The following is a 25,637-nucleotide window of genomic DNA, read 5'->3' on the forward strand; positions in this document are numbered from 1 at the left end:
GCACATGTCACTCTCATTTCCCATCACGAAGAAGAGTTCACCAGCGGTTCAGCCTGCCACCCCGGATCGACAATAGGGCGTGAAGCCATCCAGCCGTGTTGCGTCCCACTCACAAAAAAGCGACTTGGGAAATGGAGCTCAGGGGCACTGCGCTTCCCAAACCTGCAGAGTTCTAAACGATAACTATCGCCCCAAAATATATTGAGGTCAGGCTACGAAGAGGCGCTGAACGCAAGGCAGAACTGCAGGAAACGGATGTCAACGGGTACATCGGAATGGCCCCGATAGCACATGAAAAGCGCCAGAACGTGGACAATGATGCGGTTGGCCAAAAAGGGCGTATGCGTTTTTTCCTGAATATATTCAGGAAAAAACGCATACGCCCTTTTTGGCCAACCAAGCAACCTGGGAGAGCAAATCAGCACTACAAAGAAATCTCTCGCCCCCCCCCCCCCGGGGCAAAAGGGCCAGGCGAAAAAAGTCTAAAAACCAGAAAGGCAGGACAGCCCACGGAGTCAAGGGAGCCTTGTTAAGCTGATGGGCGGGATGTCAATGGCCAACAGCCAATCTTCACAAGTGTATCCTCTTTCCCAAACCATGGAAAACACAGAACCACAGAGCATAGGGCACTTCCACACATGGGCGTTGACCTTGGGAAAATGAAAAAATCAACCAGACACAGGGACCCCAAAGTTGAGGGCTGCTGTCTTGACAAGAACCTCCACTCCGGTACACGTTTCATATCCCAGGAAAGAGCCAAGTGGACAAAGACGAGTGGACAAGTGGACAAAGACAAGTGGACAAGTGGACAAGTGGTGCTACGTAGGTCCAATGGAGTGTCACTCAGCCATGAAATCCACGTCATGAGGCTGGTAGCAGCATCCTGAGTGGATTTAGGTATGATCATCCTCAGTGAAATAAGTCCCACAAAAAAAGAAACTTATGATATCACTTATCGAGGGAATGTAAAAATCGCTCCCCATGCACTGAATCCCCAAACAGAACAGAGTCACGCTTTTAGAAAACACACTTATGCCTGCTTCAGGGGAAAGGTGAGGTGGGGTGACGCATAAAACTCGAGTTTGAAATGAGCACAGATACCCTTCCGAAAACCGAATATGGAATGGACACGACCTACTCCTTGCTCAATCAACTGGACTCACCAGACCCTGTTCATCGCACAAGTATCTATCCGACTAGTAAGCATCTTAAAAGCTAAGTCTTGATATCTCTGTGTAAGTGCATCAAGTGTGTGTAAAGCGGCCTAAAACCAGCAGGGAAAATCAGCTCAGACCCATTCTGAGGATACATTTCCAACATAAAGAAGAAACAAGCAGGGCAAAACAGAGAGAAATTCTTCCAAAATGCGTTCAGGGACTGGCATGCAACCAGGATTGACCACATCTACAGCCCCAGCGGCAGAAGACATAAGGCTGGACACTCTTGGGGCTGAGACGATTGGTGAGGTTGGGAAAGCAAATGCAGACCCTTGAAAGGAATCCTGCGTGCTCCCCATTCCATGGGTCCCAACTCTCCAGGTTCAACGCAATCTTCCGACAGCGAAAGCACTCATTGGAAACCCAGCGGATGCTACACCGTGGGATCGGGAAAGCTTTCTGAAACTCACCTCAGTTTTCATCTCCTGGTGCTCGTGTTCTCCATTCAGGCCCCCTTACTAACAATCTCCCCACTTGGAGACTCGGCGCCTTTCCATGCCTCTTTCGTACCGTCTGCAATTTGTCCGCAGGATGAACTGCAAGAGGGGGAACCAATGAGAGACTCGCTGGAGGTGTTTGGTCGGGCACATGTCACTCTCATTTCCCATCACGAAGAAGAATTCACCAGCGGTTCAGCCTGCCACCCCGGATCGACAGTAGGGCGTGAAGCCATCCAGCCGTGTTGCGTCCCACTCACAAAAAAGCGACTTGGGAAATGGAGCTCAGGGGCACTGCACTTCCCAAACCTGCAGAATTCTAAACGATAACTATCGCCCCAAAATATATTGAGGTCAGGCTACGAAGAGGCGCTGAACGCAAGGCAGAACTGCAGGAAACGGATGTCAACGGGTACATCGGAATGGCCCCGATAGCACATGAAAAGCGCCAGAACGTGGACAATGATGCGGTTGGCCAAAAAGGGCGTATGCGTTTTTTCCTGAATATATTCAGGAAAAAACGCATACGCCCTTTTTGGCCAACCAAGCAACCTGGGAGAGCAAATCAGCACTACAAAGAAATCTCTCGCCCCCCCCCCCCGGGGCAAAAGGGCCAGGCGAAAAAAGTCTAAAAACCAGAAAGGCAGGACAGCCCACGGAGTCAAAGGAGCCTTGTTAAGCTGATGGGCGGGATGTCAATGGCCAACAGCCAATCTTCACAAGTGTATCCTCTTTCCCAAACCATGGAAAACACAGAACCACAGAGCATAGGGCACTTCCACACATGGGCGTTGACCTTGGGAAAATGAAAAAATCAACCAGACACAGGGACCCCAAAGTTGAGGGCTGCTGTCTTGACAAGAACCTCCACTCCGGTACACGTTTCATATCCCAGGAAAGAGCCAAGTGGACAAAGACGAGTGGACAAGTGGACAAAGACAAGTGGACAAGTGGACAAGTGGTGCTACGTAGGTCCAATGGAGTGTCACTCAGCCATGAAATCCACGTCATGAGGCTGGTAGCAGCATCCTGAGTGGATTTAGGTACGATCATCCTCAGTGAAATAAGTCCCACAAAAAAAGAAACTTATGATATCACTTATCGAGGGAATGTAAAAATCGCTCCCCATGCACTGAATCCCCAAACAGAACAGAGTCACGCTTTTAGAAAACACACTTATGCCTGCTTCAGGGGAAAGGTGAGGTGGGGTGACGCATAAAACTCGAGTTTGAAATGAGCACAGATACCCTTCCGAAAACCGAATATGGAATGGACACGACCTACTCCTTGCTCAATCAACTGGACTCACCAGACCCTGTTCATCGCACAAGTATCTATCCGACTAGTAAGCATCTTAAAAGCTAAGTCTTGATATCTCTGTGTAAGTGCATCAAGTGTGTGTAAAGCGGCCTAAAACCAGCAGGGAAAATCAGCTCAGACCCATTCTGAGGATACATTTCCAACATAAAGAAGAAACAAGCAGGGCAAAACAGAGAGAAATTCTTCCAAAATGCGTTCAGGGACTGGCATGCAACCAGGATTGACCACATCTACAGCCCCAGCGGCAGAAGACATAAGGCTGGACACTCTTGGGGCTGAGACGATTGGTGAGGTTGGGAAAGCAAATGCAGACCCTTGAAAGGAATCCTGCGTGCTCCCCATTCCATGGGTCCCAACTCTCCAGGTTCAACGCAATCTTCCGACAGCGAAAGCACTCATTGGAAACCCAGCGGTTGCTACACCGTGGGATCGGGAAAGCTTTCTGAAACTCACCTCAGTTTTCATCTCCTGGTGCTCGTGTTCTCCATTCAGGCCCCCTTACTAACAATCTCCCCACTTGGAGACTCGGCGCCTTTCCATGCCTCTTTCGTACCGTCTGCAATTTGTCCGCAGGATGAACTGCAAGAGGGGGAACCAATGAGAGACTCGCTGGAGGTGTTTGGTCGGGCACATGTCACTCTCATTTCCCATCACGAAGAAGAATTCACCAGCGGTTCAGCCTGCCACCCCGGATCGACAATAGGGCGTGAAGCCATCCAGCCGTGTTGCGTCCCACTCACAAAAAAGCGACTTGGGAAATGGAGCTCAGGGGCACTGCACTTCCCAAACCTGCAGAGTTCTAAACGATAACTATCGCCCCAAAATATATTGAGGTCAGGCTACGAAGAGGCGCTGAACGCAAGGCAGAACTGCAGGAAACGGATGTCAACGGGTACATCGGAATGGCCCCGATAGCACATGAAAAGCGCCAGAACGTGGACAATGATGCGGTTGGCCAAAAAGGGCGTATGCGTTTTTTCCTGAATATATTCAGGAAAAAACGCATACGCCCTTTTTGGCCAACCAAGCAACCTGGGAGAGCAAATCAGCACTACAAAGAAATCTCTCGCCCCCCCACCCCCGGGGCAAAAGGGCCAGGCGAAAAAAGTCTAAAAACCAGAAAGGCAGGACAGGCCACGGAGTCAAGGGAGCCTTGTTAAGCTGATGGGCGGGATGTCAATGGCCAACAGCCAATCTTCACAAGTGTATCCTCTTTCCCAAACCATGGAAAACACAGAACCACAGAGCATAGGGCACTTCCACACATGGGCGTTGACCTTGGGAAAATGAAAAAATCAACCAGACACAGGGACCCCAAAGTTGAGGGCTGCTGTCTTGACAAGAACCTCCACTCCGGTACACGTTTCATATCCCAGGAAAGAGCCAAGTGGACAAGTGTTCAAAGACAAGTGGACAATTGGACAAGTGGTGCTACGTAGGTCCAATGGAGTGTCACTCAGCCATGAAATCCACGTCATGAGGCTGGTAGCAGCATCCTGAGTGGATTTAGGTACGATCATCCTCAGTGAAATAAGTCCCACAAAAAAAGAAACTTATGATATCACTTATCGAGGGAATGTAAAAATCGCTCCCCATGCACTGAATCCCCAAACAGAACAGAGTCACGCTTTTAGAAAACACACTTATGCCTGCTTCAGGGGAAAGGTGAGGTGGGGTGACGCATAAAACTCGAGTTTGAAATGAGCACAGATACCCTTCCGAAAACCGAATATGGAATGGACACGACCTACTCCTTGCTCAATCAACTGGACTCACCAGACCCTGTTCATCGCACAAGTATCTATCCGACTAGTAAGCATCTTAAAAGCTAAGTCTTGATATCTCTGTGTAAGTGCATCAAGTGTGTGTAAAGCGGCTTAAAACCAGCAGGGAAAATCAGCTCAGACCCATTCTGAGGATACATTTCCAACATAAAGAAGAAACAAGCAGGGCAAAACCGAGAGAAATTCTTCCAAAATGCGTTCAGGGACTGGCATGCAACCAGGATTGACCACATCTACAGCCCCAGCGGCAGAAGACATAAGGCTGGACACTCTTGGGGCTGAGACGATTGGTGAGGTTGGGAAAGCAAATGCAGACCCTTGAAAGGAATCCTGCGTGCTCCCCATTCCATGGCTCCCAACTCTCCAGGTTCAACGCAATCTTCCGACAGCGAAAGCACTCATTGGAAACCCAGCGGATGCTACACCGTGGGATCGGGAAAGCTTTCTGAAACTCACCTCAGTTTTCATCTCCTGGTGCTCGTGTTCTCCATTCAGGCCCCCTTACTAACAATCTCCCCACTTGGAGACTCGGCGCCTTTCCATGCCTCTTTCGTACCGTCTGCAATTTGTCCGCAGGATGAACTGCAAGAGGGGGAACCAATGAGAGACTCGCTGGAGGTGTTTGGTCGGGCACATGTCACTCTCATTTCCCATCACGAAGAAGAATTCACCAGCGGTTCAGCCTGCCACCCCGGATCGACAATAGGGCGTGAAGCCATCCAGCCGTGTTGCGTCCCACTCACAAAAAAGCGACTTGGGAAATGGAGCTCAGGGGCACTGCACTTCCCAAACCTGCAGAGTTCTAAACGATAACTATCGCCCCAAAATATATTGAGGTCAGGCTACGAAGAGGCGCTGAACGCAAGGCAGAACTGCAGGAAACGGATGTCAACGGGTACATCGGAATGGCCCCGATAGCACATGAAAAGCGCCAGAACGTGGACAATGATGCGGTTGGCCAAAAAGGGCGTATGCGTTTTTTCCTGAATATATTCAGGAAAAAACGCATACGCCCTTTTTGGCCAACCAAGCAACCTGGGAGAGCAAATCAGCACTACAAAGAAATCTCTCTCCCCCCCCCGGGGCAAAAGGGCCAGGCGAAAAAAGGCTAAAAACCAGAAAGGCAGGACAGGCCACGGAGTCAAGGGAGCCTTGTTAAGCTGATGGGCGGGATGTCAATGGCCAACAGCCAATCTTCACAAGTGTATCCTCTTTCCCAAACCATGGAAAACACAGAACCACAGAGCATAGGGCACTTCCACACATGGGCGTTGACCTTGGGAAAATGAAAAAATCAACCAGACACAGGGACCCCAAAGTTGAGGGCTGCTGTCTTGACAAGAACCTCCACTCCGGTACACGTTTCATATCCCAGGAAAGAGCCAAGTGGACAAAGACGAGTGGACAAGTGGACAAAGACAAGTGGACAAGTGGACAAGTGGTGCTACGTAGGTCCAATGGAGTGTCACTCAGCCATGAAATCCACGTCATGAGGCTGGTAGCAGCATCCTGAGTGGATTTAGGTACGATCATCCTCAGTGAAATAAGTCCCACAAAAAAAGAAACTTATGATATCACTTATCGAGGGAATGTAAAAATCGCTCCCCATGCACTGAATCCCCAAACAGAACAGAGTCACGCTTTTAGAAAACACACTTATGCCTGCTTCAGGGGAAAGGTGAGGTGGGGTGACGCATAAAACTCGAGTTTGAAATGAGCACAGATACCCTTCCGAAAACCGAATATGGAATGGACACGACCTACTCCTTGCTCAATCAACTGGACTCACCAGACCCTGTTCATCGCACAAGTATCTATCCGACTAGTAAGCATCTTAAAAGCTAAGTCTTGATATCTCTGTGTAAGTGCATCAAGTGTGTGTAAAGCGGCTTAAAACCAGCAGGGAAAATCAGCTCAGACCCATTCTGAGGATACATTTCCAACATAAAGAAGAAACAAGCAGGGCAAAACCGAGAGAAATTCTTCCAAAATGCATTCAGGGACTGGCATGCAACCAGGATTGACCACATCTACAGCCCCAGCGGCAGAAGACATAAGGCTGGACACTCTTGGGGCTGAGACGATTGGTGAGGTTGGGAAAGCAAATGCAGACCCTTGAAAGGAATCCTGCGTGCTCCCCATTCCATGGCTCCCAACTCTCCAGGTTCAACGCAATCTTCCGACAGCGAAAGCACTCATTGGAAACCCAGCGGATGCTACACCGTGGGATCGGGAAAGCTTTCTGAAACTCACCTCAGTTTTCATCTCCTGGTGCTCGTGTTCTCCATTCAGGCCCCCTTACTAACAATCTCCCCACTTGGAGACTCGGCGCCTTTCCATGCCTCTTTCGTACCGTCTGCAATTTGTCCGCAGGATGAACTGCAAGAGGGGGAACCAATGAGAGACTCGCTGGAGGTGTTTGGTCGGGCACATGTCACTCTCATTTCCCATCACGAAGAAGAATTCACCAGCGGTTCAGCCTGCCACCCCGGATCGACAATAGGGCGTGAAGCCATCCAGCCGTGTTGCGTCCCACTCACAAAAAAGCGACTTGGGAAATGGAGCTCAGGGGCACTGCACTTCCCAAACCTGCAGAGTTCTAAACGATAACTATCGCCCCAAAATATATTGAGGTCAGGCTACGAAGAGGCGCTGAACGCAAGGCAGAACTGCAGGAAACGGATGTCAACGGGTACATCGGAATGGCCCCGATAGCACATGAAAAGCGCCAGAACGTGGACAATGATGCGGTTGGCCAAAAAGGGCGTATATTCAGGAAAAAACGCATACGCCCTTTTTGGCCAACCAAGCAACCTGGGAGAGCAAATCAGCACTACAAAGAAATCTCTCTCCCCCCCCCCCCCGGGGCAAAAGGGCCAGGCGAAAAAAGGCTAAAAACCAGAAAGGCAGGACAGGCCACGGAGTCAAGGGAGCCTTGTTAAGCTGATGGGCGGGATGTCAATGGCCAACAGCCAATCTTCACAAGTGTATCCTCTTTCCCAAACCATGGAAAACACAGAACCACAGAGCATAGGGCACTTCCACACATGGGCGTTGACCTTGGGAAAATGAAAAAATCAACCAGACACAGGGACCCCAAAGTTGAGGGCTGCTGTCTTGACAAGAACCTCCACTCCGGTACACGTTTCATATCCCAGGAAAGAGCCAAGTGGACAAGTGTTCAAAGACAAGTGGACAAGTGGACAAGTGGTGCTACGTAGGTCCAATGGAGTGTCACTCAGCCATGAAATCCACGTCATGAGGCTGGTAGCAGCATCCTGAGTGGATTTAGGTACGATCATCCTCAGTGAAATAAGTCCCACAAAAAAAGAAACTTATGATATCACTTATCGAGGGAATGTAAAAATCGCTCCCCATGCACTGAATCCCCAAACAGAACAGAGTCACGCTTTTAGAAAACACACTTATGCCTGCTTCAGGGGAAAGGTGAGGTGGGGTGACGCATAAAACTCGAGTTTGAAATGAGCACAGATACCCTTCCGAAAACCGAATATGGAATGGACACGACCTACTCCTTGCTCAATCAACTGGACTCACCAGACCCTGTTCATCGCACAAGTATCTATCCGACTAGTAAGCATCTTAAAAGCTAAGTCTTGATATCTCTGTGTAAGTGCATCAAGTGTGTGTAAAGCGGCCTAAAACCAGCAGGGAAAATCAGCTCAGACCCATTCTGAGGATACATTTCCAACATAAAGAAGAAACAAGCAGGGCAAAACAGAGAGAAATTCTTCCAAAATGCGTTCAGGGACTGGCATGCAACCAGGATTGACCACATCTACAGCCCCAGCGGCAGAAGACATAAGGCTGGACACTCTTGGGGCTGAGACGATTGGTGAGGTTGGGAAAGCAAATGCAGACCCTTGAAAGGAATCCTGCGTGCTCCCCATTCCATGGGTCCCAACTCTCCAGGTTCAACGCAATCTTCCGACAGCGAAAGCACTCATTGGAAACCCAGCGGATGCTACACCGTGGGATCGGGAAAGCTTTCTGAAACTCACCTCAGTTTTCATCTCCTGGTGCTCGTGTTCTCCATTCAGGCCCCCTTACTAACAATCTCCCCACTTGGAGACTCGGCGCCTTTCCATGCCTCTTTCGTACCGTCTGCAATTTGTCCGCAGGATGAACTGCAAGAGGGGGAACCAATGAGAGACTCGCTGGAGGTGTTTGGTCGGGCACATGTCACTCTCATTTCCCATCACGAAGAAGAATTCACCAGCGGTTCAGCCTGCCACCCCGGATCGACAGTAGGGCGTGAAGCCATCCAGCCGTGTTGCGTCCCACTCACAAAAAAGCGACTTGGGAAATGGAGCTCAGGGGCACTGCACTTCCCAAACCTGCAGAATTCTAAACGATAACTATCGCCCCAAAATATATTGAGGTCAGGCTACGAAGAGGCGCTGAACGCAAGGCAGAACTGCAGGAAACGGATGTCAACGGGTACATCGGAATGGCCCCGATAGCACATGAAAAGCGCCAGAACGTGGACAATGATGCGGTTGGCCAAAAAGGGCGTATGCGTTTTTTCCTGAATATATTCAGGAAAAAACGCATACGCCCTTTTTGGCCAACCAAGCAACCTGGGAGTGCAAATCAGCACTACAAAGAAATCTCTCGCACCCCCCCCCGGGGGGCAAAAGGGCCAGGCGAAAAAAGTCTAAAAACCAGAAAGGCAGGACAGCCCACGGAGTCAAGGGAGCCTTGTTAAGCTGATGGGCGGGATGTCAATGGCCAACAGCCAATCTTCACAAGTGTATCCTCTTTCCCAAACCATGGAAAACACAGAACCACAGAGCATAGGGCACTTCCACACATGGGCGTTGACCTTGGGAAAATGAAAAAATCAACCAGACACAGGGACCCCAAAGTTGAGGGCTGCTGTCTTGACAAGAACCTCCACTCCGGTACACGTTTCATATCCCAGGAAAGACCCAAGTGGACAAAGACGAGTGGACAAGTGGACAAAGACAAGTGGACAAGTGGACAAGTGGTGCTACGTAGGTCCAATGGAGTGTCACTCAGCCATGAAATCCACGTCATGAGGCTGGTAGCAGCATCCTGAGTGGATTTAGGTACGATCATCCTCAGTGAAATAAGTCCCACAAAAAAAGAAACTTATGATATCACTTATCGAGGGAATGTAAAAATCGCTCCCCATGCACTGAATCCCCAAACAGAACAGAGTCACGCTTTTAGAAAACACACTTATGCCTGCTTCAGGGGAAAAGTGAGGTGGGGTGACGCATAAAACTCGAGTTTGAAATGAGCACAGATACCCTTCCGAAAACCGAATATGGAATGGACACGACCTACTCCTTGCTCAATCAACTGGACTCACCAGACCCTGTTCATCGCACAAGTATCTATCCGACTAGTAAGCATCTTAAAAGCTAAGTCTTGATATCTCTGTGTAAGTGCATCAAGTGTGTGTAAAGCGGCCTAAAACCAGCAGGGAAAATCAGCTCAGACCCATTCTGAGGATACATTTCCAACATAAAGAAGAAACAAGCAGGGCAAAACCGAGAGAAATTCTTCCAAAATGCGTTCAGGGACTGGCATGCAACCAGGATTGACCACATCTACAGCCCCAGCGGCAGAAGACATAAGGCTGGACACTCTTGGGGCTGAGACGATTGGTGAGGTTGGGAAAGCAAATGCAGACCCTTGAAAGGAATCCTGCGTGCTCCCCATTCCATGGCTCCCAACTCTCCAGGTTCAACGCAATCTTCCGACAGCGAAAGCACTCATTGGAAACCCAGCGGATGCTACACCGTGGGATCGGGAAAGCTTTCTGAAACTCACCTCAGTTTTCATCTCCTGGTGCTCGTGTTCTCCATTCAGGCCCCCTTACTAACAATCTCCCCACTTGGAGACTCGGCGCCTTTCCATGCCTCTTTCGTACCGTCTGCAATTTGTCCGCAGGATGAACTGCAAGAGGGGGAACCAATGAGAGACTCGCTGGAGATGTTTGGTCGGGCACATGTCACTCTCATTTCCCATCACGAAGAAGAATTCACCAGCGGTTCAGCCTGCCACCCCGGATCGACAATAGGGCGTGAAGCCATCCAGCCGTGTTGCGTCCCACTCACAAAAAAGCGACTTGGGAAATGGAGCTCAGGGGCCCTGCACTTCCCAAACCTGCAGAGTTCTAAACGATAACTATCGCCCCAAAATATATTGAGGTCAGGCTACGAAGAGGCGCTGAACGCAAGGCAGAACTGCAGGAAACGGATGTCAACGGGTACATCGGAATGGCCCCGATAGCACATGAAAAGTGCCAGAACGTGGACAATGATGCGGTTGGCCAAAAAGGGCGTATGCGTTTTTTCCTGAATATATTCAGGAAAAAACGCATACGCCCTTTTTGGCCAACCAAGCAACCTGGGAGAGCAAATCAGCACTACAAAGAAATCTCTCGCCCCCCCCCGGGGCAAAAGGGCCAGGCGAAAAAAGTCTAAAAACCAGAAAGGCAGGACAGCCCACGGAGTCAAGGGAGCCTTGTTAAGCTGATGGGCGGGATGTCAATGGCCAACAGCCAATCTTCACAAGTGTATCCTCTTTCCCAAACCATGGAAAACACAGAACCACAGAGCATAGGGCACTTCCACACATGGGCGTTGACCTTGGGAAAATGAAAAAATCAACCAGACACAGGGACCCCAAAGTTGAGGGCTGCTGTCTTGACAAGAACCTCCACTCCGGTACACGTTTCATATCCCAGGAAAGAGCCAAGTGGACAAAGACGAGTGGACAAGTGGACAACGACAACTGGACAAGTGTACAAGTGGTGCTACGTAGGTCCAATGGAGTGTCACTCAGCCATGAAATCCACGTCATGAGGCTGGTAGCAGCATCCTGAGTGGATTTAGGTACGATCATCCTCAGTGAAATAAGTCCCACAAAAAAAGAAACTTATGATATCACTTATCGAGGGAATGTAAAAATCGCTCCCCATGCACTGAATCCCCAAACAGAACAGAGTCACGCTTTTAGAAAACACACTTATGCCTGCTTCAGGGGAAAGGTGAGGTGGGGTGACGCATAAAACTCGAGTTTGAAATGAGCACAGATACCCTTCCGAAAACCGAATATGGAATGGACACGACCTACTCCTTGCTCAATCAACTGGACTCACCAGACCCTGTTCATCGCACAAGTATCTATCCGACTAGTAAGCATCTTAAAAGCTAAGTCTTGATATCTCTGTGTAAGTGCATCAAGTGTGTGTAAAGCGGCCTAAAACCAGCAGGGAAAATCAGCTCAGACCCATTCTGAGGATACATTTCCAACATAAAGAAGAAACAAGCAGGGCAAAACAGAGAGAAATTCTTCCAAAATGCGTTCAGGGACTGGCATGCAACCAGGATTGACCACATCTACAGCCCCAGCGGCAGAAGACATAAGGCTGGACACTCTTGGGGCTGAGACGATTGGTGAGGTTGGGAAAGCAAATGCAGACCCTTGAAAGGAATCCTGCGTGCTCCCCATTCCATGGGTCCCAACTCTCCAGGTTCAACGCAATCTTCCGACAGCGAAAGCACTCATTGGAAACCCAGCGGATGCTACACCGTGGGATCGGGAAAGCTTTCTGAAACTCACCTCAGTTTTCATCTCCTGGTGCTCGTGTTCTCCATTCAGGCCCCCTTACTAACAATCTCCCCACTTGGAGACTCGGCGCCTTTCCATGCCTCTTTCGTAACGTCTGCAATTTGTCCGCAGGATGAACTGCAAGAGGGGGAACCAATGAGAGACTCGCTGGAGGTGTTTGGTCGGGCACATGTCACTCTCATTTCCCATCACGAAGAAGAATTCACCAGCGGTTCAGCCTGCCACCCCGGATCGACAGTAGGGCGTGAAGCCATCCAGCCGTGTTGCGTCCCACTCACAAAAAAGCGACTTGGGAAATGGAGCTCAGGGGCACTGCACTTCCAAAACCTGCAGAGTTCTAAACGATAACTATCGCCCCAAAATATATTGAGGTCAGGCTACGAAGAGGCGCTGAACGCAAGGCAGAACTGCAGGAAACGGATGTCAACGGGTACATCGGAATGGCCCCGATAGCACATGAAAAGCGCCAGAACGTGGACAATGATGCGGTTGGCCAAAAAGGGCGTATGCGTTTTTTCCTGAATATATTCAGGAAAAAACGCATACGCCCTTTTTGGCCAACCAAGCAACCTGGGAGAGCAAATCAGCACTACAAAGAAATCTCTCGCCCCCCCCCCCCCGGGGGGCAAAAGGGCCAGGCGAAAAAAGTCTAAAAACCAGAAAGGCAGGACAGCCCACGGAGTCAAGGGAGCCTTGTTAAGCTGATGGGCGGGATGTCAATGGCCAACAGCCAATCTTCACAAGTGTATCCTCTTTCCCAAACCATGGAAAACACAGAACCACAGAGCATAGGGCACTTCCACACATGGGCGTTGACCTTGGGAAAATGAAAAAATCAACCAGACACAGGGACCCCAAAGTTGAGGGCTGCTGTCTTGACAAGAACCTCCACTCCGGTACACGTTTCATATCCCAGGAAAGAGCCAAGTGGACAAAGACGAGTGGACAAGTGGACAAAGACAAGTGGACAAGTGGACAAGTGGTGCTACGTAGGTCCAATGGAGTGTCACTCAGCCATGAAATCCACGTCATGAGGCTGGTAGCAGCATCCTGAGTGGATTTAGGTACGATCATCCTCAGTGAAATAAGTCCCACAAAAAAAGAAACTTATGATATCACTTATCGAGGGAATGTAAAAATCGCTCCCCATGCACTGAATCCCCAAACAGAACAGAGTCACGCTTTTAGAAAACACACTTATGCCTGCTTCAGGGGAAAAGTGAGGTGGGGTGACGCATAAAACTCGAGTTTGAAATGAGCACAGATACCCTTCCGAAAACCGAATATGGAATGGACACGACCTACTCCTTGCTCAATCAACTGGACTCACCAGACCCTGTTCATCGCACAAGTATCTATCCGACTAGTAAGCATCTTAAAAGCTAAGTCTTGATATCTCTGTGTAAGTGCATCAAGTGTGTGTAAAGCGGCCTAAAACCAGCAGGGAAAATCAGCTCAGACCCATTCTGAGGATACATTTCCAACATAAAGAAGAAACAAGCAGGGCAAAACAGAGAGAAATTCTTCCGAAATGCGTTCAGGGACTGGCATGCAACCAGGATTGACCACATCTACAGCCCCAGCGGCAGAAGACATAAGGCTGGACACTCTTGGGGCTGAGACGATTGGTGAGGTTGGGAAAGCAAATGCAGACCCTTGAAAGGAATCCTGCGTGCTCCCCATTCCATGGCTCCCAACTCTCCAGGTTCAACGCAATCTTCCGACAGCGAAAGCACTCATTGGAAACCCAGCGGATGCTACACCGTGGGATCGGGAAAGCTTTCTGAAACTCACCTCAGTTTTCATCTCCTGGTGCTCGTGTTCTCCATTCAGGCCCCCTTACTAACAATCTCCCCACTTGGAGACTCGGCGCCTTTCCATGCCTCTTTCGTAACGTCTGCAATTTGTCCGCAGGATGAACTGCAAGAGGGGGAACCAATGAGAGACTCGCTGGAGATGTTTGGTCGGGCACATGTCACTCTCATTTCCCATCACGAAGAAGAATTCACCAGCGGTTCAGCCTGCCACCCCGGATCGACAATAGGGCGTGAAGCCATCCAGCCGTGTTGCGTCCCACTCACAAAAAAGCGACTTGGGAAATGGAGCTCAGGGGCACTGCACTTCCAAAACCTGCAGAGTTCTAAACGATAACTATCGCCCCAAAATATATTGAGGTCAGGCTACGAAGAGGCGCTGAACGCAAGGCAGAACTGCAGGAAACGGATGTCAACGGGTACATCGGAATGGCCCCGATAGCACATGAAAAGCGCCAGAACGTGGACAATGATGCGGTTGGCCAAAAAGGGCGTATGCGTTTTTTCCTGAATATATTCAGGAAAAAACGCATACGCCCTTTTTGGCCAACCAAGCAACCTGGGAGAGCAAATCAGCACTACAAAGAAATCTCTCGCCCCCCCCCGGGGCAAAAGGGCCAGGCGAAAAAAGTCTAAAAACCAGAAAGGCAGGACAGCCCACGGAGTCAAGGGAGCCTTGTTAAGCTGATGGGCGGGATGTCAATGGCCAACAGCCAATCTTCACAAGTGTATCCTCTTTCCCAAACCATGGAAAACACAGAACCACAGAGCATAGGGCACTTCCACACATGGGCGTTGACCTTGGGAAAATGAAAAAATCAACCAGACACAGGGACCCCAAAGTTGAGGGCTGCTGTCTTGACAAGAACCTCCACTCCGGTACACGTTTCATATCCCAGGAAAGAGCCAAGTGGACAAAGACGAGTGGACAAGTGGACAAAGACAAGTGGACAAGTGGACAAGTGGTGCTACGTAGGTCCAATGGAGTGTCACTCAGCCATGAAATCCACGTCATGAGGCTGGTAGCAGCATCCTGAGTGGATTTAGGTACGATCATCCTCAGTGAAATAAGTCCCACAAAAAAAGAAACTTATGATATCACTTATCGAGGGAATGTAAAAATCGCTCCCCATGCACTGAATCCCCAAACAGAACAGAGTCACGCTTTTAGAAAACACACTTATGCCTGCTTCAGGGGAAAGGTGAGGTGGGGTGACGCATAAAACTCGAGTTTGAAATGAGCACAGATACCCTTCCGAAAACCGAATATGGAATGGACACGACCTACTCCTTGCTCAATCAACTGGACTCACCAGACCCTGTTCATCGCACAAGTATCTATCCGACTAGTAAGCATCTTAAAAGCTAAGTCTTGATATCTCTGTGTAAGTGCATCAAGTGTGTGTAAAGCGGCCTAAAACCAGCAGGGAAAATCAGCTCAGACCCATTCTGAGGATACATTTCCAACATAATGAAGAAACAGGCAGGGCAAAACAGAGAGAAATTCTTCCGAAATGCGTTCAGGGACTGGCATGCAACCAGGATTGACCACATCTACAGCCCCAGCGGCAGAAGACATAAGGCTGGACACTCTTGGGGCTGAGACGATTGGTGAGGTTGGGAAAGCAAATGCAGACCCTTGAAAGGAATCCTGCGTGCTCCCCATTCCATGGGTCCCAACTCTCCAGGTTCAACGCAATCTTCCGACAGCGAAAGCACTCATTGGAAACCCAGCGGTTGCTACACCGTGGGATCGGGAAAGCTTTCTGAAACTCACCTCAGTTTTCATCTCCTGGTGCTCGTGTTGTCCATTCAGGCCCCCTTACTAACAATCTCCCCACTTGGAGACTCGGCGCCTTTCCATGCCTCTTTCGTACCGTCTGCAATTTGTCCGCAGGATGAACTGCAAGAGGGGGAACCAATGAGAGACTCGCTGGAGGTGTTTGGTCGGGCACATGTCACTCTCATTTCCCATCACGAAGAAGAATTCACCAGCGGTTCAGCCTGCCACCCCGGATCGACAATAGGGCGTGAAGCCATCCAGCCGTGTTGCGTCCCACTCACAAAAAAGCGACTTGGGAAATGGAGCTCAGGGGCACTGCACTTCCCAAACCTGCAGAGTTCTAAACGATAACTATCGCCCCAAAATATATTGAGGTCAGGCTATGAAGAGGCGCTGAACGCAAGGCAGAACTGCAGGAAACGGATGTCAACGGGTACATCGGAATGGCCCCGATAGCACATGAAAAGCGCCAGAACGTGGACAATGATGCGGTTGGCCAAAAAGGGCGTATGCGTTTTTTCCTGAATATATTCAGGAAAAAACGCATACGCCCTTTTTGGCCAACCAAGCAACCTGGGAGAGCAAATCAGCACTACAAAGAAATCTCTCGCCCCCCCCCCCGGGGCAAAAGGGCCAGGCGAAAAAAGTCTAAAAACCAGAAAGGCAAGACAGCCCACGGAGTCAAGGGAGCCTTGTTAAGCTGATGGGCGGGATGTCAATGGCCAACAGCCAATCTTCACAAGTGTATCCTCTTTCCCAAACCATGGAAAACACAGAACCACAGAGCATAGGGCACTTCCACACATGGGCGTTGACCTTGGGAAAATGAAAAAATCAACCAGACACAGGGACCCCAAAGTTGAGGGCTGCTGTCTTGACAAGAACCTCCACTCCGGTACACGTTTCATATCCCAGGAAAGAGCCAAGTGGACAAAGACGAGTGGACAAGTGGACAACGACAACTGGACAAGTGGACAAGTGGTGCTACGTAGGTCCAATGGAGTGTCACTCAGCCATGAAATCCACGTCATGAGGCTGGTAGCAGCATCCTGAGTGGATTTAGGTACGATCATCCTCAGTGAAATAAGTCCCACAAAAAAAGAAACTTATGATATCACTTATCGAGGGAATGTAAAAATCGCTCCCCATGCACTGAATCCCCAAACAGAACAGAGTCACGCTTTTAGAAAACACACTTATGCCTGCTTCAGGGGAAAGGTGAGGTGGGGTGACGCATAAAACTCGAGTTTGAAATGAGCACAGATACCCTTCCGAAAACCGAATATGGAATGGACACGACCTACTCCTTGCTCAATCAACTGGACTCACCAGACCCTGTTCATCGCACAAGTATCTATCCGACTAGTAAGCATCTTAAAAGCTAAGTCTTGATATCTCTGTGTAAGTGCATCAAGTGTGTGTAAAGCGGCCTAAAACCAGCAGGGAATATCAGCTCAGACCCATTCTGAGGATACATTTCCAACATAAAGAAGAAACAAGCAGGGCAAAACAGAGAGAAATTCTTCCAAAATGCGTTCAGGGACTGGCATGCAACCAGGATTGACCACATCTACAGCCCCAGCGGCAGAAGACATAAGGCTGGACACTCTTGGGGCTGAGACGATTGGTGAGGTTGGGAAAGCAAATGCAGACCCTTGAAAGGAATCCTGCGTGCTCCCCATTCCATGGGTCCCAACTCTCCAGGTTCAACGCAATCTTCCGACAGCGAAAGCACTCATTGGAAACCCAGCGGATGCTACACCGTGGGATCGGGAAAGCTTTCTGAAACTCACCTCAGTTTTCATCTCCTGGTGCTCGTGTTCTCCATTCAGGCCCCCTTACTAACAATCTCCCCACTTGGAGACTCGGCGCCTTTCCATGCCTCTTTCGTACCGTCTGCAATTTGTCCGCAGGATGAACTACAAGAGGGGGAACCAATGAGAGACTCGCTGGAGGTGTTTGGTCGGGCACATGTCACTCTCATTTCCCATCACGAAGAAGAATTCACCAGCGGTTCAGCCTGCCACCCCGGATCGACAATAGGGCGTGAAGCCATCCAGCCGTGTTGCGTCCCACTCACAAAAAAGCGACTTGGGAAATGGAGCTCAGGGGCCCTGCACTTCCCAAACCTGCAGAGTTCTAAACGATAACTATCGCCCCAAAATATATTGAGGTCAGGCTACGAAGAGGCGCTGAACGCAAGGCAGAACTGCAGGAAACGGATGTCAACGGGTACATCGGAATGGCCCCGATAGCACATGAAAAGCGCCAGAACGTGGACAATGATGCGGTTGGCCAAAAAGGGCGTATGCGTTTTTTCCTGAATATATTCAGGAAAAAACGCATACGCCCTTTTTGGCCAACCAAGCAACCTGGGAGAGCAAATCAGCACTACAAAGAAATCTCTCGCCCCCCCCTGGGGCAAAAGGGCCAGGCGAAAAAAGTCTAAAAACCAGAAAGGCAGGACAGCCCACGGAGTCAAGGGAGCCTTGTTAAGCTGATGGGCGGGATGTCAATGGCCAACAGCCAATCTTCACAAGTGTATCCTCTTTCCCAAACCATGGAAAACACAGAACCACAGAGCATAGGGCACTTCCACACATGGGCGTTGACCTTGGGAAAATGAAAAAATCAACCAGACACAGGGACCCCAAAGTTGAGGGCTGCTGTCTTGACAAGAACCTCCACTCCGGTACACGTTTCATATCCCAGGAAAGAGCCAAGTGGACAAAGACGAGTGGACAAGTGGACAAAGACAAGTGGACAAGTGACAAGTGGTGCTACGTAGGTCCAATGGAGTGTCACTCAGCCATGAAATCCACGTCATGAGGCTGGTAGCAGCATCCTGAGTGGATTTAGGTACGATCATCCTCAGTGAAATAAGTCCCACAAAAAAAGAAACTTATGATATCACTTATCGAGGGAATGTAAAAATCGCTCCCCATGCACTGAATCCCCAAACAGAACAGAGTCACGCTTTTAGAAAACACACTTATGCCTGCTTCAGGGGAAAGGTGAGGTGGGGTGACGCATAAAACTCGAGTTTGAAATGAGCACAGATACCCTTCCGAAAACCGAATATGGAATGGACATGACCTACTCCTTGCTCAATCAACTGGACTCACCAGACCCTGTTCATCGCACAAGTATCTATCCGACTAGTAAGCATCTTAAAAGCTAAGTCTTGATATCTCTGTGTAAGTGCATCAAGTGTGTGTAAAGCGGCCTAAAACCAGCAGGGAAAATCAGCTCAGACCCATTCTGAGGATACATTTCCAACATAAAGAAGAAACAAGCAGGGCAAAACAGAGAGAAATTCTTCCAAAATGCGTTCAGGGACTGGCATGCAACCAGGATTGACCACATCTACAGCCCCAGCGGCAGAAGACATAAGGCTGGACACTCTTGGGGCTGAGACGATTGGTGAGGTTGGGAAAGCAAATGCAGACCCTTGAAAGGAATCCTGCGTGCTCCCCATTCCATGGGTCCCAACTCTCCAGGTTCAACGCAATCTTCCGACAGCGAAAGCACTCATTGGAAACCCAGCGGATGCTACACCGTGGGATCGGGAAAGCTTTCTGAAACTCACCTCAGTTTTCATCTCCTGGTGCTCGTGTTCTCCATTCAGGCCCCCTTACTAACAATCTCCCCACTTGGAGACTCGGCGCCTTTCCATGCCTCTTTCGTACCGTCTGCAATTTGTCCGCAGGATGAACTGCAAGAGGGGGAACCAATGAGAGACTCGCTGGAGGTGTTTGGTCGGGCACATGTCACTCTCATTTCCCATCACGAAGAAGAATTCACCAGCGGTTCAGCCTGCCACCCCGGATCGACAATAGGGCGTGAAGCCATCCAGCCGTGTTGCGTCCCACTCACAAAAAAGCGACTTGGGAAATGGAGCTCAGGGGCACTGCACTTCCCAAACCTGCAGAGTTCTAAACGATAACTATCGCCCCAAAATATATTGAGGTCAGGCTACGAACAGGCGCTGAACGCAAGGCAGAACTGCAGGAAACGGATGTCAACGGGTACATCGGAATGGCCCCGATAGCACATGAAAAGCGCCAGAACGTGGACAATGATGCGGTTGGCCAAAAAGGGCGTATGCGTTTTTTCCTCAGGAAAAAACGCATACGCCCTTTTTGGCCAACCAAGCAACCTGGGAGAGCAAATCAGCACTACAAAGAAATCTCTGCCCCCCCCCCCCCGGGGCAAAAGGGCCAGGCGAAAAAAGTCTAAAAACCAGAAAGGCAGGACAGGCCACGGAGTCAAGGGAGCCTTGTTAAGCTGATGGGCGGGATGTCAATGGCCAACAGCCAATCTTCACAAGTGTATCCTCTTTCCCAAACCATGGAAAACACAGAACCACAGAGCATAGGGCACTTCCACACATGGGCGTTGACCTTGGGAAAATGAAAAAATCAACCAGACACAGGGACCCCAAAGTTGAGGGCTGCTGTCTTGACAAGAACCTCCACTCTGGTACACGTTTCATATCCCAGGAAAGAGCCAAGTGGACAAAGACGAGTGGACAAGTGGACAAAGACAAGTGGACAAGTGGACAAGTGGTGCTACGTAGGTCCAATGGAGTGTCACTCAGCCATGAAATCCACGTCATGAGGCTGGTAGCAGCATCCTGAGTGGATTTAGGTACGATCATCCTCCGTGAAATAAGTCCCACAAAAAAAGAAACATGATATCACTTATCGAGGGAATGTAAAAATCGCTCCCCATGCACTGAATCCCCAAACAGAACAGAGTCACGCTTTTAGAAAACACACTTATGCCTGCTTCAGGGGAAAGGTGAGGTGGGGTGACGCATAAAACTCGAGTTTGAAATGAGCACAGATACCCTTCCGAAAACCGAATATGGAATGGACACGACCTACTCCTTGCTCAATCAACTGGACTCACCAGACCCTGTTCATCGCACAAGTATCTATCCGACTAGTAAGCATCTTAAAAGCTAAGTCTTGATATCTCTGTGTAAGTGCATCAAGTGTGTGTAAAGCGGCCTAAAACCAGCAGGGAAAATCAGCTCAGACCCATTCTGAGGATACATTTCCAACATAAAGAAGAAACAAGCAGGGCAAAACAGAGAGAAATTCTTCCAAAATGCGTTCAGGGACTGGCATGCAACCAGGATTGACCACATCTACAGCCCCAGCGGCAGAAGACATAAGGCTGGACACTCTTGGGGCTGAGACGATTGGTGAGGTTGGGAAAGCAAATGCAGACCCTTGAAAGGAATCCTGCGTGCTCCCCATTCCATGGGTCCCAACTCTCCAGGTTCAACGCAATCTTCCGACAGCGAAAGCACTCATTGGAAACCCAGCGGATGCTACACCGTGGGATCGGGAAAGCTTTCTGAAACTCACCTCAGTTTTCCTCTCCTGGTGCTCGTGTTCTCCATTCAGGCCCCCTTACTAACAATCTCCCCACTTGGAGACTCGGCGCCTTTCCATGCCTCTTTCGTACCGTCTGCAATTTGTCCGCAGGATGAACTGCAAGAGGGGGAACCAATGAGAGACTCGCTGGAGGTGTTTGGTCGGGCACATGTCACTCTCATTTCCCATCACGAAGAAGAATTCACCAGCGGTTCAGCCTGCCACCCCGGATCGACAATAGGGCGTGAAGCCATCCAGCCGTGTTGCGTCCCACTCACAAAAAAGCGACTTGGGAAATGGAGCTCAGGGGCACTGCACTTCCCAAACCTGCAGAGTTCTAAACGATAACTATCGCCCCAAAATATATTGAGGTCAGGCTACGAAGAGGCGCTGAACGCAAGGCAGAACTGCAGGAAACGGATGTCAACGGGTACATCGGAATGGCCCCGATAGCACATGAAAAGCGCCAGAACGTGGACAATGATGCGGTTGGCCAAAAAGGGCGTATGCGTTTTTTCCTGAATATATTCAGGAAAAAACGCATACGCCCTTTTTGGCCAACCAAGCAACCTGGGAGAGCAAATCAGCACTACAAAGAAATCTCTCGCCCCCCCCCCGGGGCAAAAGGGCCAGGCGAAAAAAGTCTAAAAACCAGAAAGGCAGGACAGGCCACGGAGTCAAGGGAGCCTTGTTAAGCTGATGGGCGGGATGTCAATGGCCAACAGCCAATCTTCACAAGTGTATCCTCTTTCCCAAACCATGGAAAACACAGAACCACAGAGCATAGGGCACTTCCACACATGGGCGTTGACCTTGGGAAAATGAAAAAATCAACCAGACACAGGGACCCCAAAGTTGAGGGCTGCTGTCTTGACAAGAACCTCCACTCCGGTACACGTTTCATATCCCAGGAAAGAGCCAAGTGGACAAAGACGAGTGGACAAGTGGACAAAGACAAGTGGACAAGTGGACAAGTGGTGCTACGTAGGTCCAATGGAGTGTCACTCAGCCATGAAATCCACGTCATGAGGCTGGTAGCAGCATCCTGAGTGGATTTAGGTACGATCATCCTCAGTGAAATAAGTCCCACAAAAAAAGAAACTTATGATATCACTTATCGAGGGAATGTAAAAATCGCTCCCCATGAACGGAATCCCCAAACAGAACAGAGTCACGCTTTTAGAAAACACACTTATGCCTGCTTCAGGGGAAAGGTGAGGTGCGGTGACGCATAAAACTCGAGTTTGAAATGAGCACAGATACCCTTCCGAAAACCGAATATGGAATGGACACGACCTACTCCTTGCTCAATCAACTGGACTCACCAGACCCTGTTCATCGCACAAGTATCTATCCGACTAGTAAGCATCTTAAAAGCTAAGTCTTGATATCTCTGTGTAAGTGCATCAAGTGTGTGTAAAGCGGCCTAAAACCAGCAGGGAAAATCAGCTCAGACCCATTCTGAGGATACATTTCCAACACAAAGAAGAAACAAGCAGGGCAAAACAGAGAGAAATTCTTCCAAAATGCGTTCAGGGACTGGCATGCAACCAGGATTGACCACATCTACAGCCCCAGCGGCAGAAGACATAAGGCTGGACACTCTTGGGGCTGAGACGATTGGTGAGGTTGGGAAAGCAAATGCAGACCCTTGAAAGGAATCCTGCGTGCTCCCCATTCCATGGGTCCCAACTCTCCAGGTTCAACGCAATCTTCCGACAGCGAAAGCACTCATTGGAAACCCAGCGGATGCTACACCGTGGGATCGGGAAAGCTTTCTGAAACTCACCTCAGTTTTCCTCTCCTGGTGCTCGTGTTCTCCATTCAGGCCCCCTTACTAACAATCTCCCCACTTGGAGACTCGGCGCCTTTCCATGCCTCTTTCGTACCGTCTGCAATTTGTCCGCAGGATGAACTGCAAGAGGGGGAACCAATGAGAGACTCGCTGGAGGTGTTTGGTCGGGCACATGTCACTCTCATTTCCCATCACGAAGAAGAATTCACCAGCGGTTCAGCCTGCCACCCCGGATCGACAATAGGGCGTGAAGCCATCCAGCCGTGTTGCGTCCCACTCACAAAAAAGCGACTTGGGAAATGGAGCTCAGGGGCCCTGCACTTCCCAAACCTGCAGAGTTCTAAACGATAACTATCGCCCCAAAATATATTGAGGTCAGGCTACGAAGAGGCGCTGAACGCAAGGCAGAACTGCAGGAAACGGATGTCAACGGGTACATCGGAATGGCCCCGATAGCACATGAAAAGCGCCAGAACGTGGACAATGATGCGGTTGGCCAAAAAGGGCGTATTCAGGAAAAAACGCATACGCCCTTTTTGGCCAACCAAGCAACCTGGGAGAGCAAATCAGCACTACAAAGAAATCTCTCGCCCCCCCCCCCCCGGGGCAAAAGGGCCAGGCGAAAAAAGTCTAAAAACCAGAAAGGCAGGACAGCCCACGGAGTCAAGGGAGCCTTGTTAAGCTGATGGGCGGGATGTCAATGGCCAACAGCCAATCTTCACAAGTGTATCCTCTTTCCCAAACCATGGAAAACACAGAACCACAGAGCATAGGGCACTTCCACACATGGGCGTTGACCTTGGGAAAATGAAAAAATCAACCAGACACAGGGACCCCAAAGTTGAGGGCTGCTGTCTTGACAAGAACCTCCACTCCGGTACACGTTTCATATCCCAGGAAAGAGCCAAGTGGACAAAGACGAGTGGACAAGTGGACAAAGACAAGTGGACAAGTGGACAAGTGGTGCTACGTAGGTCCAATGGAGTGTCACTCAGCCATGAAATCCACGTCATGAGGCTGGTAGCAGCATCCTGAGTGGATTTAGGTACGATCATCCTCAGTGAAATAAGTCCCACAAAAAAAGAAACTTATGATATCACTTATCGAGGGAATGTAAAAATCGCTCCCCATGCACTGAATCCCCAAACAGAACAGAGTCACGCTTTTAGAAAACACACTTATGCCTGCTTCAGGGGAAAGGTGAGGTGGGGTGACGCATAAAACTCGAGTTTGAAATGAGCACAGATACCCTTCCGAAAACCGAATATGGAATGGACACGACCTACTCCTTGCTCAATCAACTGGACTCACCAGACCCTGTTCATCGCACAAGTATCTATCCGACTAGTAAGCATCTTAAAAGCTAAGTCTTGATATCTCTGTGTAAGTGCATCAAGTGTGTGTAAAGCGGCCTAAAACCAGCAGGGAAAATCAGCTCAGACCCATTCTGAGGATACATTTCCAACATAAAGAAGAAACAAGCAGGGCAAAACAGAGAGAAATTCTTCCAAAATGCGTTCAGGGACTGGCATGCAACCAGGATTGACCACATCTACAGCCCCAGCGGCAGAAGACATAAGGCTGGACACTCTTGGGGCTGAGACGATTGGTGAGGTTGGGAAAGCAAATGCAGACCCTTGAAAGGAATCCTGCGTGCTCCCCATTCCATGGGTCCCAACTCTCCAGGTTCAACGCAATCTTCCGACAGCGAAAGCACTCATTGGAAACCCAGCGGATGCTACACCGTGGGATCGGGAAAGCTTTCTGAAACTCACCTCAGTTTTCATCTCCTGGTGCTCGTGTTCTCCATTCAGGCCCCCTTACTAACAATCTCCCCACTTGGAGACTCGGCGCCTTTCCATGCCTCTTTCGTACCGTCTGCAATTTGTCCGCAGGATGAACTGCAAGAGGGGGAACCAATGAGAGACTCGCTGGAGGTGTTTGGTCGGGCACATGTCACTCTCATTTCCCATCACGAAGAAGAATTCACCAGCGGTTCAGCCTGCCACCCCGGATCGACAATAGGGCGTGAAGCCATCCAGCCGTGTTGCATCCCACTCACAAAAAAGCGACTTGGGAAATGGAGCTCAGGGGCACTGCACTTCCCAAACCTGCAGAGTTCTAAACGATAACTATCGCCCCAAAATATATTGAGGTCAGGCTACGAAGAGGCGCTGAACGCAAGGCAGAACTGCAGGAAACGGATGTCAACGGGTACATCGGAATGGCCCCGATAGCACATGAAAAGCGCCAGAACGTGGACAATGATGCGGTTGGCCAAAAAGGGCGTATTCAGGAAAAAACGCATACGCCCTTTTTGGCCAACCAAGCAACCTGGGAGAGCAAATCAGCACTACAAAGAAATCTCTCGCCCCCCCCCCGGGGCAAAAGGGCCAGGCGAAAAAAGTCTAAAAACCAGAAAGGCAGGACAGCCCACGGAGACAAGGGAGCCTTGTTAAGCTGATGGGTGG

The sequence above is a fragment of the Kogia breviceps genome, unplaced genomic scaffold (assembly GCF_026419965.1).
Source record: "Kogia breviceps isolate mKogBre1 unplaced genomic scaffold, mKogBre1 haplotype 1 scaffold_60, whole genome shotgun sequence".
NCBI lineage: Eukaryota > Metazoa > Chordata > Mammalia > Artiodactyla > Physeteridae > Kogia > Kogia breviceps.